The sequence below is a fragment of the Calonectris borealis genome, chromosome Z (genome assembly GCF_964195595.1).
Source record: "Calonectris borealis chromosome Z, bCalBor7.hap1.2, whole genome shotgun sequence".
Classification (NCBI taxonomy): Eukaryota; Metazoa; Chordata; class Aves; order Procellariiformes; family Procellariidae; genus Calonectris; species Calonectris borealis.
The window spans coordinates 63,050,566-63,067,536 of NC_134352.1; positions in this window are offsets into that span (position 1 = coordinate 63,050,566).

Below are 16,971 nucleotides of genomic sequence, written 5' to 3' on the forward strand. Positions count from 1 at the left end.
ATGCAATCAACAATTGAGCAAAAAGAGGTTCGATGACTTCTTAAATAGCAGTTTAAAAGACTTTTTCAACAGCCACATTTTCTTCTTTCAGAAAGAATGTTTTCAAGTTTTCAAAACCATTTATAATCATTTTGATGCGTTACATTTTTTCTGTCATTGCAGTGCATTTAATGTGATAATTAGAACCGCTGGCAAATATAGGGGAACTTTATAAGGATATTAAATCACTCTAACACAGCTCTAGGTCCTGATGGATTTAGTAATGGCTTCTAAAATGAGATTCCAGACAAATCAAACGATTAAATGCTTGATCCAGTCAAAAAAAAAAAATATTATCAATGACATAAAAGCTAAAGAAGTCTTGGAAAGGATAATATGTACATATCTCTCAACTCTATGTCATGATAATTTGTTGAATGAAAAATTTACCCAAAGCACATAAGCTATTTTTCAGTTTAGCTGTTATGGTAGATTTAGGGAGTTAACAATAATAAGTTCTCTTATCCCTGCAGCATTTTATTCTGACTCCAGGGGGGTCAAAGCCATAATTATTTTCCATAGGGAAATTATCCTGCTATTAACCCACCATTATATTTTATGTATTACAGTTAATGCAAACATGCTACAGTGTTGTATAACTAAAGCATAATTCATTAAATGAATACAAATTTAAAGTAAGACGAGTAATGTAAAGTAATCCTTTAACTTTTCTAACATGTGGAAAACTGAAGTCAAAGTTTACTGGGGACCAGAGGGTCGGTAGAAGTGGAGAGTGTCTGCCCTTCACTGACTGCATGCGGGAGGCTGGCACCGTGGGAAGATTTCGGCAGGAACTCGGGCTGGCCAGCTGTGATACTGCACCTCTGCCCCCGTGACAAGTCTCCCTGCAAGCGTGAAGAAGTGAGATACATACGTAGGTATGCCTGCTGTGACAGACATCGCCATTCATAGTAACACAAACTACTGACGGCTCATAGAAATATTTATGCATGTCTGCAAATAAAAAAAATTAAACCAAAACAAAATATTCTCAATGCATAATCAGTGTTTATCTATGAAATAATTGCTTCTAGCGAAACAATAATTTTTTAGGTGATAAATGTTCTTTTAACAGTCACAGTATTTATCCAGATCTGCGGTTGGGTAAATACACTAAAATACATATAATTACCATTTGTCTAACTTGAAATAATTGTTTCATTTTGATTTGCCAAACTGTTTTGGCTATGTAAATGAGCCAGTGTGATATTTAAAACCCGTAAATATAATCAAGAGATCTGAATGTGCTTGTAGTTTGTCTTTCTTTATGTTTTATGGAGAATATGTACATTTAAATATTAACATATATTTTGGGACAACATTCAGTTCTGAATACTGTAAAATGTATAGATTAGACCAGTGATTTTTAAGTATGCAATGTCATATCACATTAATAAATAGTACGACTTGAAAACACAAATCTCAAACAAATTATGACTTACTCTGCCACAGAACCCAAGCTGACTAAAGAGTTTTTTAAAAAGAAATTAAATTTGAAATGAAAGGTTAAAGTGCCTAAGTCCAGGAGAGGCCTGGAAGGCAGTCAACTACCTGGAAACAAGCACGCCGTTCTTTGGCTGGCTGTCAAGTCTCAAGGCCTCAGAGAAGAACGGGATTTATTCTCTGCATTTCTACATAGCTACATCTAAGCTGAGCATTAGGTTCAGGGTCTCAGTTCTCCAACTATCCAGACTGTGAACTTGGATGACTGCACTCCAGCTTCTTTTTAGACCCGGTGCTCAGGATTCCTTCCAGCAGAAACCATGACAGAAACCATGTCAAAACCTGTGAGAAGAGCTAGACCTCTTCAGGCCATTTTGCTACCAATTTGCATAGATAGATAGAGAGCCTGTAGCCAGACCATGTTTCAGATTGGGTCTCTCATGTCTGCCTTGCCTTACTCATGTTCAAAAGAGTATACCTTGTCATTGTTTCCATGGTAGGAAGCCAAATGGGTGTCAGAAATGTTATATACACATATGCATTTGTATAAAGAATTTTGATACATTATGCTCAGAAATCTGCTTTTGCATTTGTACCAAGAAAGTAACTGCAGATATAGCACAAGAGTCAAGAAAAGGAAAAGAAACAGAACAAGGAAGAAGAAGAAGGGGAAAAGAAAAACAGAAATAAGAAGAATCTTCTGAAATTCCCACATATATTGACCATATCCTTGTTATTCCTTTTTTTGTTTTTTTGGCCACCAGGTCACCACTCCATCTAGACTATCCATTGCCCATTGGAAAGCAACATGGCTATGAACACCCTTATTTTCAAAGACTCAGGTGTCTCAGGTATCAACTATTTTCTATCTGTTCAAGTAGATGTCAAGGCAATTACTTCCTGGCAATATCTGGTTTTAATCTATCATTCCTTGTGGCTAATCAAACTCAGGCAAAATTATAGTGAACCACAGAGTTAACTTTAGGTGCGTCCTGGAAAAGAAGAACGGGCTATCTTGATACCTGTGTCTGCTTGTGGCGTGGAAGGGCTGAGAACCAAAACGAAGTTACAAAAGCCAAACATCACAAAATCAGGCTTAAGCCATGCAGCTTCTCATTTCAGCAGGCTGCTTTGCAAGAACACAAATGATTCCTGCTAGCACTTCACAACCTCAAGGCACCCTAGAGGCAGATCTCCGCCAGCTGGGAGTAAACTGACTCAAGTGGTAACAGACAGTGCATAACACTTTAAATCATAGCCTAACCCCCCAAGCAACCCTCAGCAAAAGGCTGAGAGTTGCAGTGGTATCAAAGCAGTATTTTTAACACTCCTAACTTTAACACTACTAATGACTAAGAGAAAACAAAGAGTGAAGGTTCACAGTTGTCATGTTATTTCATACAGAAAATTGCATAGCAACATCTCAGTTTTAAAGTGTTATCTTAGCATAGGAACCTTGCCACCTGGTATTTATGGCAAACTTCTCCTCAAGTGAAAGGCAATTGCACATTCAACCTAGCTAAAATGAACAGCAGTGAATCCAGAGAAAGAAGTTTACCTAATTTTCAGCAATGTTTGGTTTTTTTAACAAGTAGGATTTCTCTAGGGCATGCAGATCAGAAAAGATTTCTCCGCAAAACAACATTTCTAACCAGTGGCAGCACCTTTCCTCTCCTTTGCATGCAGCAAGCATAGAGGAAGAAAAAAATAAAATCTTACTACTTTCAGCATGTTGCCATGCGTATTTTGAGAACCATACAGTGCTAAGTTGTCTGTCTCTTCCAAATACGTCCTACAGTTACATCCACAGAAACCCAGAATTATCACCCGAATCTTGCCAGTTTTTATGCTCTTTCTTTCAGTAATAACAGTTTTGCAGGCCAGGGCTTCTGAGGTTCAAACTTAATTACATCCAAACGCAAATCAGACGCTCTGCTCAATGTTGTTATTTTAGAAATGGCTCCTTTTTCTCCTGAGGTTCATAGAATTTTATGTTATTTTTCTTCAACATGAGCAGATGTAACCAATAAAAATGTTTTGACAAACACTTTGAGTTTGCAGATTTTTGTGATGTATGAACATGACTGACTTGCTAAGAGGGAGGCATTCTGGCTAGCTCAGTGCTTAGTACAGTGGTAAGATTTTATTTTTGTATCTTTGCATCTGTGTCCGCAGGAAGAATCTGAGGGCTTTTTCGTGCTACTTTGGTTTTAAACCATTTAGAAATAAGTGCTGTGCATAAAAGAGACTGTATAGAAGGGCAGAGGAGTTGGCTGCTTTCTGGATAAACCCTTGGCCAAAAATCTTTGTTTTAAGTGGAAAAAAGTATACTTTTTAACATAATTTCATGGCTTTTTAAATTTATTTCTATTCCTGTAATTAATTTCACCAGCTTTACTGGCATAAGTGGTGCTTTTATTGTACAATGATGTGGCATCCGGTACAATGCAATACAGCTATCAGAAGCTTAAAAGGCAGACAAGAGAGCTGGGACAAATGAAATACTAAAAAGTTTTGAGCTATTCGATCAGGTCATTGTAGTGCACATGTCTTTCTAGCTCACTTCATATTTACAGAAGTAATTTTTAGCTCTAGTAAGTCATTTGTGTGTTTCAACAGTGCTAGTGAGAAAGCATAACTGGAAAAGGGCAGAGTGGCTCTCTTCTGCAATATATTTCAAAATTTGTTGCAATAAGCGCACATGCTTCTCTAGACGGAAAATGAATATCCATCCATTTCATGACATAGACTATACTAGGTGTTTACACTTGTCATATAATCATTTAGGTTGGAAGAGACCTTTAAAATCATTGAGTCCAACCATTGTCATCATGGAAAGCAGCAAAATAGTTGTAATCCTGCACTTAATAACCTCTGTGCCACAAAGAATTCAAGGACCATGTGAAGATTAAGCAGGGAAGGTTACTAGTTCAGACTATGCAATGCACAGAGTTTGATTTGATTCACAGCAGGCTCAGCAGAAACATTTGGTATTGGTATTTGGCATACCTACTGCAGGGAAGTAAACTCTTCTTCCATACAGAGCATTTAAACTGTCAAAAATACAAAACAACAACCAAAATCTTGGGTTATTCAGTCTTTTAAAAAAGAAAAATGCAAAGAATTTACAGAAACCACTTTCCAGAAACCACAATCACTAGAATACGTATTGACTTGTGTGGCATAACTAATTGTTTGTAGTTAACTCCAAAGAACTGTGACAAATATAGAACTTTTTGGCTTCTCTCATAACTCGATACTTACACCAAACCATATCTGGAGCAAGCTGATTCAATGCCATCACTAGAAAGTGCTGAATTTTACTCTGTGTGAGACTGTGTAGAACTGCAGAGATGGGTAAGCACTTTCCTACTCTAACTGCCTGAGATGGAGAGACATATGTGGCCCTGTCTTTTCCAGGTACACTACCTCTCCATGCAGTGCTTCGTATCTTCTGCAGTCAAAGCCCAGCTAGGCAAAATAACATCTTCACTGTGGAAAATGAAGTATCAGCCACCAGATGCACATCTATAATACATACATACTTCCGTAATCAGAAATTGTGCCAGAAGCATTGAGATGGTGTTTATCTTGAAATATGCACTTATGTTTGCCTATTGAATCACACTGCACTAGAAATGCTGGTACAGTACACAGTTTTTAGTAGAAATGAAACACTGTGATATACAGTTCCTACACTGCCTATTTGAATTCTTAAATTAAGTGTGATCAATAATTATTCAACTTCCTTGCTTTATGCATGGCAGGCTGAATTATACCTGCAGTGGGTAGTAGCTACAGTTCAAGCTTACAAATTATCCATGTTTCATAGTGTGCAAGAACAATCTTAGTTTTCTGCAAAAGAAAGTGGCACGCAGCAACTATTGACAATGAATTACAGTTTTTTATGAATTTTCTGCTTGAGTAAGTGGCAGGCAGCTTTTGCATAGCAAGTTTTAAGCATGTATTACAAAATGGGGGGCTTGGCACCAAGCTGAGTAGGGCAGTGGGTAAAGAGCTTAGGTGAACAAAGCGTTTTGCTTTTAGATGTAGGGTTCCTGCCCAAGTCCTGGTTCCTCCACCTCTCTCAAATGACCCTGACTGGAATTTAAAAACTAGCTGATGTCTCCTGGAGAGCCAAATTTGGTAGATGTTTTCTCAGCTTATTTCATGCGCAGGTAGGCTCAAGCTCCCACAGAATACAGTTATTGCAGCTTTCTTTCCAAATGCAGCCGCAGTACTTCTCCTCCCCTCTGATTCTTTGATAAAACAGCTGGAAGGCTAAAGTGTTCATTCAGAAATCTAGAAAGCAAGATTACCATCTTAATCAGATGGGAGAAAAATGTACATGTCCAAATAATGTCTCCTTCTGCCTGCTGTCGGTGGGGCACACCTCACCTCCGTGGCTGAAGCTGTGCTGTTAACCAACAAGGAGTTCAAGGCTCACGAGGAGAGTGAAGAAGAGAAGGAAGCAGCCTAGCTCCACAGCCAGGTATTTAGAGCACCCTACCGAGACGAGAAAGATGCAGCTTTCGGCCGCTCCAGTGGCCTTTTTTCTTTCAACTTTCTTCAGGCATAACTTAGACACAGATCAAGAGTTAGCATACAAATTTCTTCCTTCTGTGGGAAGTACGCTAGACATTAGCTTTATTGTACGGAGGCAGACTTTCAAGAGAAGAGGCTTCTCCTGAGTGACAGAAACAGATATGCTTCAGGAAAACACAGATTAGAAAGAGGAGCCCTATACTTCTCTGGCCCCTTCTTGAGGGTGGCTTTGGACTATAGATCTCAAATGGTAATAGTTTCCTACTTACTACCTCAACATTTGGAGAAGAGACAGGGTAAAACCATGCTTGGTTGTCAGCTAGTTACTGGCTTCCTTTGCACCTAGGAGGTGTTTATGGGAAGTACCTTACTTTACTAGGCACTGTATGGGAAAGCACATCTAAATCAGCAGAGCACAGGTTAGTGCAATTGGTGCCACACAGATTGCACTTCAGTGCACGGTATTTCAGATGTGTATTTTTCTTTCACCACCAGACTGGCCAGTAGCTTGTCACCCTCTCCTTTTGAAACAAGTGCAGTATAGTAGAGGGTATAGTAAGACAAAGATGCAGTAACACCTACCTTTCAAATCTCGACATCTTCGGCACAAGCCCAGGGTAAATATGTGATCCTTATTCTTTGACAACATTGTTCAAACACTGAATTAATGTTTGCTAACTGCATTAGATGGACTCTATCCAAAAAAGTACATAACCACTACCCACAGAACATATAGCATAAGTGCAACATTAAATAAATGTTATTTAACTCTAATTCCCAAAGTGTCATTTCCTTTTAGGTCTCCATTTCACTTCTGGAATTACAAACAAAAGTGCTAGTTCTGATTGATAGCTTTGGCCACAAGGAACTAAGCTGAGATCACCATTTTGTTTAACATAGACGTTAAAATCCATCTCTGACATGTTTTCAATATACTAAAAAAAACCCATGTGGCCCCCAATTGCACTCAGAAGTTGTCTCAGCACCGTCTGCCTGGTCTGTCTGATGTCTTTCATCAAAAAGTTGGACTGAAAGCTCACTAGATCATGTTATATTTATACAGTATCTTGAGGAAATGGGCTAAAATTTGGCATCTTGCCAGCTTGGCTCTATACACATATACACATGCGCACGCACACACACACGCACGCACCTATTGCTGCTGTAAGGTGCCCCTGGCTTAGCTACCAGCATTCATCCGCTATAAAGGCACCTTGAGACCAGGCCACCAACAAATCCGATCTACCCTTACGGCAGGAAAGTTCAGGAGCCATGTGGGCAAGGACAGGTGGGTTCCTTGATGGCACTTGCAAGTACATTATTGCTCTAGTGCATGATAAGGGATAGTCAGGGTCTAAATTTTCTCCATGGCCTTCTCTGAAAGTCACCTCAACAGGATTTACAGCCCTTTGGAAACAGAATATTATGTTTGTATATCATGTTTGACACAAAAGGGATAAGACATGGATGCTTCAACATTATGTGTGATTGATAATAGATCACTGTTAGCCCAATATCAGCCATTTTCTGGTAACAGTTAAATAACTGTGGACTAGGAAAGGATTGATGCCAGAATCTTGAACAAGGAAATTCTGGGTTTTTCTGGACTGAGGAAACCTAAGCATACTATAAGTTCAGAATTAGGCTTGTAGCCAAGAGGAAGAAAATATATGTTGGTTGCCTTATTCAGGTCCCAAGCAGCATCTGCTTTTCAGCAAGATCCTTCTATAGACAAGTATTTATTATTCACACTTAGATCTCAGGTATAAGAGGAACTGAATTTATATGCATAGCCACAACCAGAATACAAACGTAATTTATACAACTCAAACAGGTTGGACTGACTGCAGTCATTATCTCTACACAGGTGAGCAACCCCTAAACAAGCCTTGAGTAAGTTACCAGTTACACAGCAGTGGTAACTAGGGATACATGTTAAAAATATCTAGGGGTCAAAACGAAATGGCCAAAGTCAGAGGCAATCCCTCCTGCAAAGTTCTACTTCCTACCACTTCTCAGCTTCTGGCATTTTCAGTATCAGACTGTGATTATCAAAAGGATGAATTCCCAAATGCACACCTGGCTCTACTCCCTTCTTCCCTCTCACTGCTCCATGCACACAAACAAACCAGTGTACCCTCTAATGAAGCAGCAGCTTTGAAAAGTTCGTTCCAACTCCTCATTTTGATTGCTTTTTCTAGGAAACAATTAAATGCAAGCAGCAAAATTAACCTTACCCTATTAATTCACTCTGACAATGTTTCTTGGAAAGGTGACAGAAGACAACATGTACAACTGTATGAAAGACAGAGGCCTGATTTGTAATAATTTATAATAATTAAATAATATGTATTCTATTTTATTTTTACTAAGCTGTTTACTGTGTGCATTCGAATTACTTCAGCTGCTGATTCGTCAAGAAATGAAGACAGGAAGGAACAATTGCAGAAGTATCAGGCTATCAGCAAACATCCAGGACCATTGACTTTGGTGTAGCACATGTTGATTCTGCTAAACTACCCAAACTGGTTTAACCCAGCTTCAGAAACCACAGCAGAATAAGATTTCAGCACCTTTAATAGATGGTGCCAAAAGGTCAACTGAGCAGACACATAAGGCAAATAAAATGCAAGACACACAAAGTCTATAGCTAAAGTAAAAGATTGGTACTGACTGACAATAAAAGGAAAAATTACTAAATTAACTCAACAAGCACATTTTCTATTAACCTCTTTTCTATTAAAATTAAGTCATATCTTGAACAGCGGAAGTTTTTTGTGGGTCCCTTGTGAGTGGTTATAAGACTCTAAGAGGAAGAAATGCACATACCTGGAGGAGCTAGGTCTGCTGGGGCACGTGTGGTTGATCCCCGGTGTTCTCTAACCCAGAGCAATCCAGAAGATTAGAAGAGATTGCAGAGAAAGGTCAAGGTGCAGGCTGCCTTATGCCATGATGAACGGCACCCCTTTTCAGGTCACATTCAGAGAGATGCCTTTGCAAGCATGAAATCTCAAAACTTGTAGCTTACAAGAGGGGCACCAGAGAGAGTTTCTTACATGCCACTGTATTGAAGCCAGGTCTTCCAGCAAAAGCATTGACTCTGTCAGACTTTTTGCTTAATAAGAATCAAACAACGAAATAGCAGCTCTTCATCTGTACTGGCACATTTTGTGCTTTTAGTTACAAACAGCTTCACAGAAATTCTTCCTCATATTTGCTCCCCCACTGCTGTGCCACATTTCTCCCAAAATGACTGTGTGAATAATATGCCACCAGTATTGGGATTTAATTTAATGGAAATGACTTAGAAAAACAAAAATATCACAGCTAGAAAAATAAATGTTTTCAACGTTCTTCTTAGCTTACATTATTTAGGGCACCTGAATTTTTATTTTCATATAATTTATTCTTTATTCAAAATCATAACATTTTTGTTTTATGACATCACATTTGATTGCTGTGGAAAAGTCCATTATGTCACAAGTATAATATTTAATGATTCCAGAATAATGAGGATGGGACCAAGGAAACTTTTAATGTCAACAATATTGACAGTAAAGATAAAAGGAGAAACTAACAAGGGTAATAATACGAGATGTTGAAAGAAATGCCGTTTATGAAATATTTAAGCTAGATGTTCAGATAGAGCAGATGTAGATAATGTTTTCCATTGTGTAAGACTGTTTCTCTTAAAATTTACTTGTATTAAAAACAAACTGAAGGAGAGAACTATACTGAATGCCTCTGATTTCTAATTTTCTTTTTTTTTGCAGAGTTTTATGCATACAATTACCTTAATAGTGTCAACTGGAGTCACAAAATTCTGATCTGTGTCATATAATTAGTAAGAGTTTATAACCTTGATGTTTAGAATAGAATAAGCTTTCATCATAAAAAAATACTTCATTTCCTTGCAAGTTAAATGAGAAAAATGAAACCTTGTGTAGAACTCTCAGACTAATATTCTTTGAGACAAATTCTGGCTTCCAGCTCCCTAGCTAAGACTACAAAATCTGTCTGTAGTGTAACAAATAGTCTTGTTTATTTTGCTGTCAGTCAGTCCTCCACATTTTGAGGTATAATCAACAGACTGATCAATTATTAACAGTAGTTTTGTCTTGTCAGTCTGTTTCCCCTAATATCTGTCATAATATTTATTTTTTAGAGATACATCTCATTTTAATTTTGGCCAGCTTAGTGACTGTCTTCACCCTCTGTAGCCCTCTGCTTTCTTGCTAAGTGGGACAATTTTCTGGCTGCTAGTGCATAAGGACTAAAAACACTTTATATTCACATTTCCTTTAATTTCCATGTATCACCATCCGGTATTTTATCAGTGCTCTGAGACAACTCTCTTAACATTTAAAGAATCCCAGATATTCAATGCCTTGTCTCCAGATTGCTTAGCAATATAAACTTTCCATTTCTTTTCTTTCACTGGAGTCCTGACGAAGATTGCTAATTTACAAGGGAAGCTCAGTACAGCTAGCATTCAATCCCACGTTTCTCCTGGACATCTTCTAGTTACCAATGTCTTTGAAACAGTTGCAGAATAAGGATAGCAAGGCATATGCTTTTGCTAGTTGCTGATTTTTACCCAAAAGCTTTTCTGAGAAACCTAGTAGCACACGGTCTCATTTTTCCCTGGCATACTGTAATGGATAATGTTCTAATGCATTTCTTCCCACAGCTTTTCCCCGCTGTATTGCATTTTGCCTTTGTTGTATAGGCACAGCTGAGCCAGAGTTACTATTGGCTTAGCTTCAGCTTGCTTTGAGATTATTCTCACGTGGCTTGGTTTATTTTCTGATTTTCATTTTATGTCTTTGAACCAGCAGCTTAACTTATCTAATTTTCCCTAGCTTTTTAACCTGAAAATCAGATAAAATAGCTTAAGATTTTCAAAACTGTATATGGAATTATACAATTATATTACTAAAAAAAAAAAACCAGCCCTTCAGCCAACCAAACAAAAAAAAATCCCCTAACCAGTAATTGTTCTTTCTTGTATTCTATTTAGTTCGGAAATGTACCATTTTGTCATTGGTTTTGGTTTGTGTTTTGGTGGGTTTGGGGTTTTTTTTTTAACATGGAATTTGGAGCTTTCCTGCTCTATGTAGGCATTTTCCCCCATATCTCATCTGATGTAATATCACACTGTTTTGTTTACTAAATCTGTAAGTATGACCCTATGTAGCTTTCCTTTTACGCCATTTTTTTGTATCTCCTTATATCTTGTCCTTCTTGAAGGGCATCAGATTATTTAATTTTAAGAAATAGACTATTAGGTGATAACATCATCCAGTATATTGTACCTGGCTAGGAATCAAGTTCTCTTTTCCTGATTCCGGTAGTGCTTTTTCACAGTGGATAAGACTGTGCGTTTTATTTTCCTTTTTCTTTTCCCTTTAGGTCAAAAATTTTGAGGGAAGATTATGTACTTGTATAATGTGGCTCAGATCTTGGGCTACCTCTAAGAACACTAACACAAATTATTCAAAATAATTTAGCAGGAAGGTTAAGACATGTTCTAGCAGCTTGTGATCATAAATTAGCTCATACAAACCATGTCATTTTCTGTTTCCTCAGACAAAAAGCAAGGCAAGACAAAGCAAAGAAGCCATTCCACCTCCTAAGTGTATATTAAAAGGGACAGGAAAGTAATGCTGACCCTTAAAAACCAGTAAAATAAGCAACTACACAGACTCCTCCATTTTTAGAAACAAGTTATTACAATTTTTTTTTGTCCCTAATCTTCAAACCACTGATCCAAGTTTTAGAACAAAAGCTTTTGGCAGTAGCATAGAGAAGTTTGCCTAACCACGTCTCATTAATATACTGCTATGCAATAGCAATGAAAAAAAATTCTCCCCAAAAGCTAACACCAATCACCATATCTTGTTAGAAACCAGATTAAACAGTCAGAGGGTCTGGTCCCCAGGATGCAGGATCTCTACTGCTGCTTTAAAGCCTTAGTCATGACATCCTCTTGTCCCAGTGAACAGCAAGAGCATTTTAAAGGAGGCCACTTGTCTACCAGAACACTCAAAGTCATGATGCAAACCATGGAACCTAAGGATATGCCTGAACTGAATCCAAAGGAGAGTCCATCAAACAAAACAAATAGATATAGTTAAAAATGGCACCTCATGTAGGGCTACAAACAAAGCTGTAACTTGTGATAGCAGCAGGTAGGAAAAGGGAGGTAACAGCAGGGAGCTGGGAGGAACCTTCTGGAGGACCATGAAAAATCACCTGTCTACGAAAATTACAGTGAAACAGCATGCTTCTGAATTTCAGCAAGATTTTTATGCAGATGGGGATTTACTTTTTCTGCACCTGCTGTCAGTATGCATTAGACCATAAACATCAGCAAACATTGATTAAGCATATTGCCCAAATGAAACATTAGGCAAAGAAGGAGGGAAACATCTCAGAAACTCTAGAGCATCAAAGACAAATGACTCACCCTGCAGCAATTTAAGGCAGAGTAGAGTCATTGCTGCCTATCAAACTCAACTGTGTTGAAAGTTTTGTAGATTTTTTTTTTAGTAAATGTAACCCAACTTTTTTTTTTAACAACTCCGAGAGATCAGGAGTCATCAACCCCAATAAAACTATGGAAATCAGATTACTGGTCAGCTGCATGAAAGGGTAGTTCTTATACTGCAGCTCTCTGAAGAAAATATGCAAAAAAGCACTTCTCTGGTAGCAGGGACTGGAAGAATAGCAGAGGAAAGACCAGCAGAAAGGCTCTTTTGACCCTGGAATCAACAGGCTAAAATGTGATTCCTCTACTTCTTATGCAAATGTTTGCTGCTTGGAAGTGCTTTGGGACAATACAAGCATCAGCAATCCAGCTGTCCCCCACGCTCTCATCTCGTTATGGAGCACAAGCAGCCAGAATCTGGTCAGTAGTATTTAAAGCAGTGTGGCAGAAAGAAAGGCATGAAAGTTACAAATAAGCATGCAAAATCTGAGCAGCCGTGCAGTCTCTTTCTCCCGGTGGAATAGACTTACCCAGAACCAGACCTCTAGTATTCAGTGACCATTTTCTCTCCAGTATCATAAATGGTTCATGAATAATTGCAAGATGTGTGCGTCATTGTTGGCATCATTTAATCCATGTTTCAGCCGTTATTTTCAATAACATGAAGCACTATAGGTAAAGGTTACCTATAACATATTGAAAGGCTTGTTTCTGCGTGTTAACAACATATTGCAGGAGGGTTTTATTATGCAGACATACTTAGTTACAGATGAGCTTCAATAAATAATAAAAACGTTAACATATTGCTCCGATAAATAAAATATGTGTCATGTGGGGCTTGATTGCTGAATGCCTGTGTGACTCCGGAGAATCTTGCAGTTATTGGCGTTTACAGGGATCAGACCTGTTCTATTTCCTGAGGATGGAGATCCTGATCGCCCCTGCAGTGACGCCCACCTTAGCTGTGTGTCACAGCCAGGCAGTTTAGTTGAGTATACACTCTCTTCTGTGCTAGGACAGGTGCTCCAAATATCATACTACAACCTGCTAACTATCTGCAATCATTGTGAGGCTTTATGAGCCTGGGCAGATGAACTAGCCATCCACATCTGTGTATGCCTGACTTACCAGTGATCACTGACTTCTCTTCAGGCTGAGCTTTAACGGATTTTCACAAGTAATTCCAATATAGTTTTCATCCATCTCAGCTGATCTGTAGCAAAGCAGTAACAATGCTGGAAACTCTTTAAACTCCTCAGAGCAGATCCTCCTAACCCACATATAAATGCCGGAGAATGTTTAACCTTAAAGAAGGTCGACTGGAAGGTTTTGGGAAGGAAAACTGCCAATGTAGGGAGTTCACGGTAAAATGGGAAGGAAAAAAGAAGTTATATTTTGTCTTTTAAACCGTATTATGTACTGACGAAGTGTGTAACTTTTAAATTCACATTTGTAATTCCATGCAAAGCTGACTAATGTACTATGGCTCTTTGTAAAGTGAAAGACAGCATCTTAGCTGAGCATTTCAATGTGCAATGTTTTAAATCTTTTTACACTACATACTGAACATGAAGCCTACCTATCACCAATGTTTCAGTTCTGTCTTCTCATATGTGGACACATTTTATATACCAATCACTTTGCTACCCAGCTTTGTTTGCAGAAAGCAGGAGGGAAGTAATATTTAGCGTAGTAATTATCATTTTAGCCAGGCAATTTTTCTCTTGAAAATAAGATCTCAAGCACCTACTGCAATTCAGTTACTAGAGTATGTCACGGCTGAGGACCTGGCCTTACTGGACTTATTCAGGCTAAATGCCGTTTGATAAGCCATTAGAGGAAAATGAATTATATACATTGATGCACTGAAATGATTTTATTTTAATTCACCTAACTCATAACTAAGAATATATTGTGCTATTCTTTTTGCATTGTGAAAGCTTTGATAGGCAAAATTGTGAGGTCCCAGTAACTGGATATTATTAAGGAGAACACATTATCTCTGTGTTCAAATGACAGGCATTCATTTCAGCGCTCGTAATAATATCAGGTGGTCTGATGCTTAGGAACTTGACCATCAACTTCTTTAAAAGCAAAATAAATTGGGTTTCTTTTGTTTGAGTTTTTTTGTTCTGTTTTTCTGTCAACATGAATTGGTAGTACTTAGTTCCAAAGCAGGGATAAAATAAATATTGAAGTGCCAGTACCCAGGAGCAAGGAGATATAGTCCAGCCAACAGCAGCTTTTTTAAAAGTATATTTTGAAGTAAAAAAGCTGAGGTATTTTTAAGAACTATTGATTTCCTCCTTAAATAGCCCCTGGGAAGTTTGGATGTATATATTACAGGACCAGCTATTCCAAGCAAGAAGACTCAATACTGAAAAAGCCTTACCAGCCCTGAGGGGGCCCTGCTAGCTTTGATGGTGGTTGGAAACTCATCACTGCCAGAGATAGCTGATCAATTCTCATAGCAAGAGATTTTTTAGATAAAGGCAGGGCCGATTTACTAAGTGCTGTTGCACACCTGGTTTTAAATAATAACCCTTCTGACAAGGGCTGTAACTTCTGTGTTCTAGAGAGCAGTGAGGGTGCCCCAGGGGCTCAGCAAGGAAGGAGGGAAATATATGGAGCCCTTAGCTCCAGCTATATCACCGAGCATAGAGGGTACTCTCAACACAGATATCACTCTTTCTTACTCAAAATTATACACTGCCTATACCCTTTGATAGGAATCTACTCTCTTTACTCATCCACAGACGAAATTTGTCAAGTTCTTGCAAATTGAGAAGGAGAAGCACAACAGGCTCTTAAAGCATTATTGTCTCCCAGGCAGCGCTACCTTTCATATGTTCGCAGCGCAATACCCCAACTCCTCACTCTCTTGCTGCAAGATCCGAGACCAAGGAGCAGCAGGAAAGCTGTTGTGCTTCAGGGACGGAAAACAAGAAGGTGGGAAGCCCTTGTGCCACCCAGTTCCCTTGCACTGGGAGAACGTGATAGAGGGGATAGTGACCTGGAAAAAGCACTTTTGAGTCTGTCCTGGTTTTGGCTGGGGTAGAGTTAATTTTCTTCAGAGTAGCTAGTATGGGGCGGGGCTATGGTTTGGATTTGTGCTGCAAACAGTGTTGATAACACAGGGATGTTTTCGTTATGGCTGAGCAGTGCTTACACAGAATCAAGGCCTTTTCTGCTCCTCACCCCACCCCAGCAGCGAGGAGGCTGGGGGTGCACAAGAAGCTGGGAGGGGGCACAGCTGGGACAGCTGACCCCAACTGACCAAAGGGATATTCCATATCATATGACGTCGTGCTCAGCATATAAACCTAGGGAAGAAGAAGGAAGCAGGGGAAGTTCAGGGTGATGGCATTTGTCTTCCCAAGTAACTGTTACGTGTGATGGAGCCCTGCTTTCCTGGAGATGGCTGAACACCTGCCTGCCGATGGGAAGCAGTGAATGAATTCCTTGTTTTGCTTTGCTTGCGTGCACGGGTCTTGCTTTACCTGTTAAACTGTCTTTATCTCAACCCACGAGTTTTCTCACTTTTAGTCTTCTGATTCTCTCCACCATCCTACCGGCGGGGGGGAGGGAGTGAGCGAGTGGCTGTGTGGGGCTTAGTTGCCGGCTGGGGTTAAACCACGACAGAGCCCAAGTTCACATTAGTATTGGCAATAGAGATTCTCTAGTCTCTACACAAAGATCACCATTTAGAATAGCTGAGGCCTGTATAGTACATAAATTCTATGTACTTCAGTGTTTCGTCATATTTTATTGTTACAAAACATGAAAAATACAAGAGAACTATTAACCGAAAAATGCAGTGTAAGTGGACACAAAAAGAAGCTAAAGGGAATGGGAAGGAAGGGAAGAGAGAAATCAAAGCTTCTTACAGACACTTGCACTTTGCAGCTCTGGAAAGGGGGCGGGGGAAGGAGATTTAGGCCAGAGAGCTATAAATCCAAGTAAGAACAGGAAGGAAGGTTTAACGAGGAGAGTCGAGAGAGAGCAGGCAAACCTCAACAGCCCTAAAGGGAGCCATTGCAACAAAGGGACAGAGGAGACGTGTACACCGAAGCTGATTTAAGAGAGGTCAGCCCTAACAGCTGGTCACTAAGCTGACTGTTTCCTAAACTAAGTCACTGGTGCAGCTAGAAAGAATCTTGTCATTAAATCTTATCTATACCTATCTTTAAATGCTTTTCTTTTGCAACTGTGTTTGCAAACCCGTACAACAGCAGTCCAGACAAAATAATACAGGTGTCAGTAATCCCAAGGAAGATTAAAGGCTCTCTGGCACTGTGAAGGATTGTATTGGTTAAATCACGTTTTCAGTGTCACTTAAAGTAGCTACACATGACCACATGTGTGCTCATGCCTACAGGAATGACATCTCGTTTCTGCCCTAAGATTCCCCAGCTTCATCCCTCTGAGCTTCCTGGTCCCTGCTGTAGAACTGG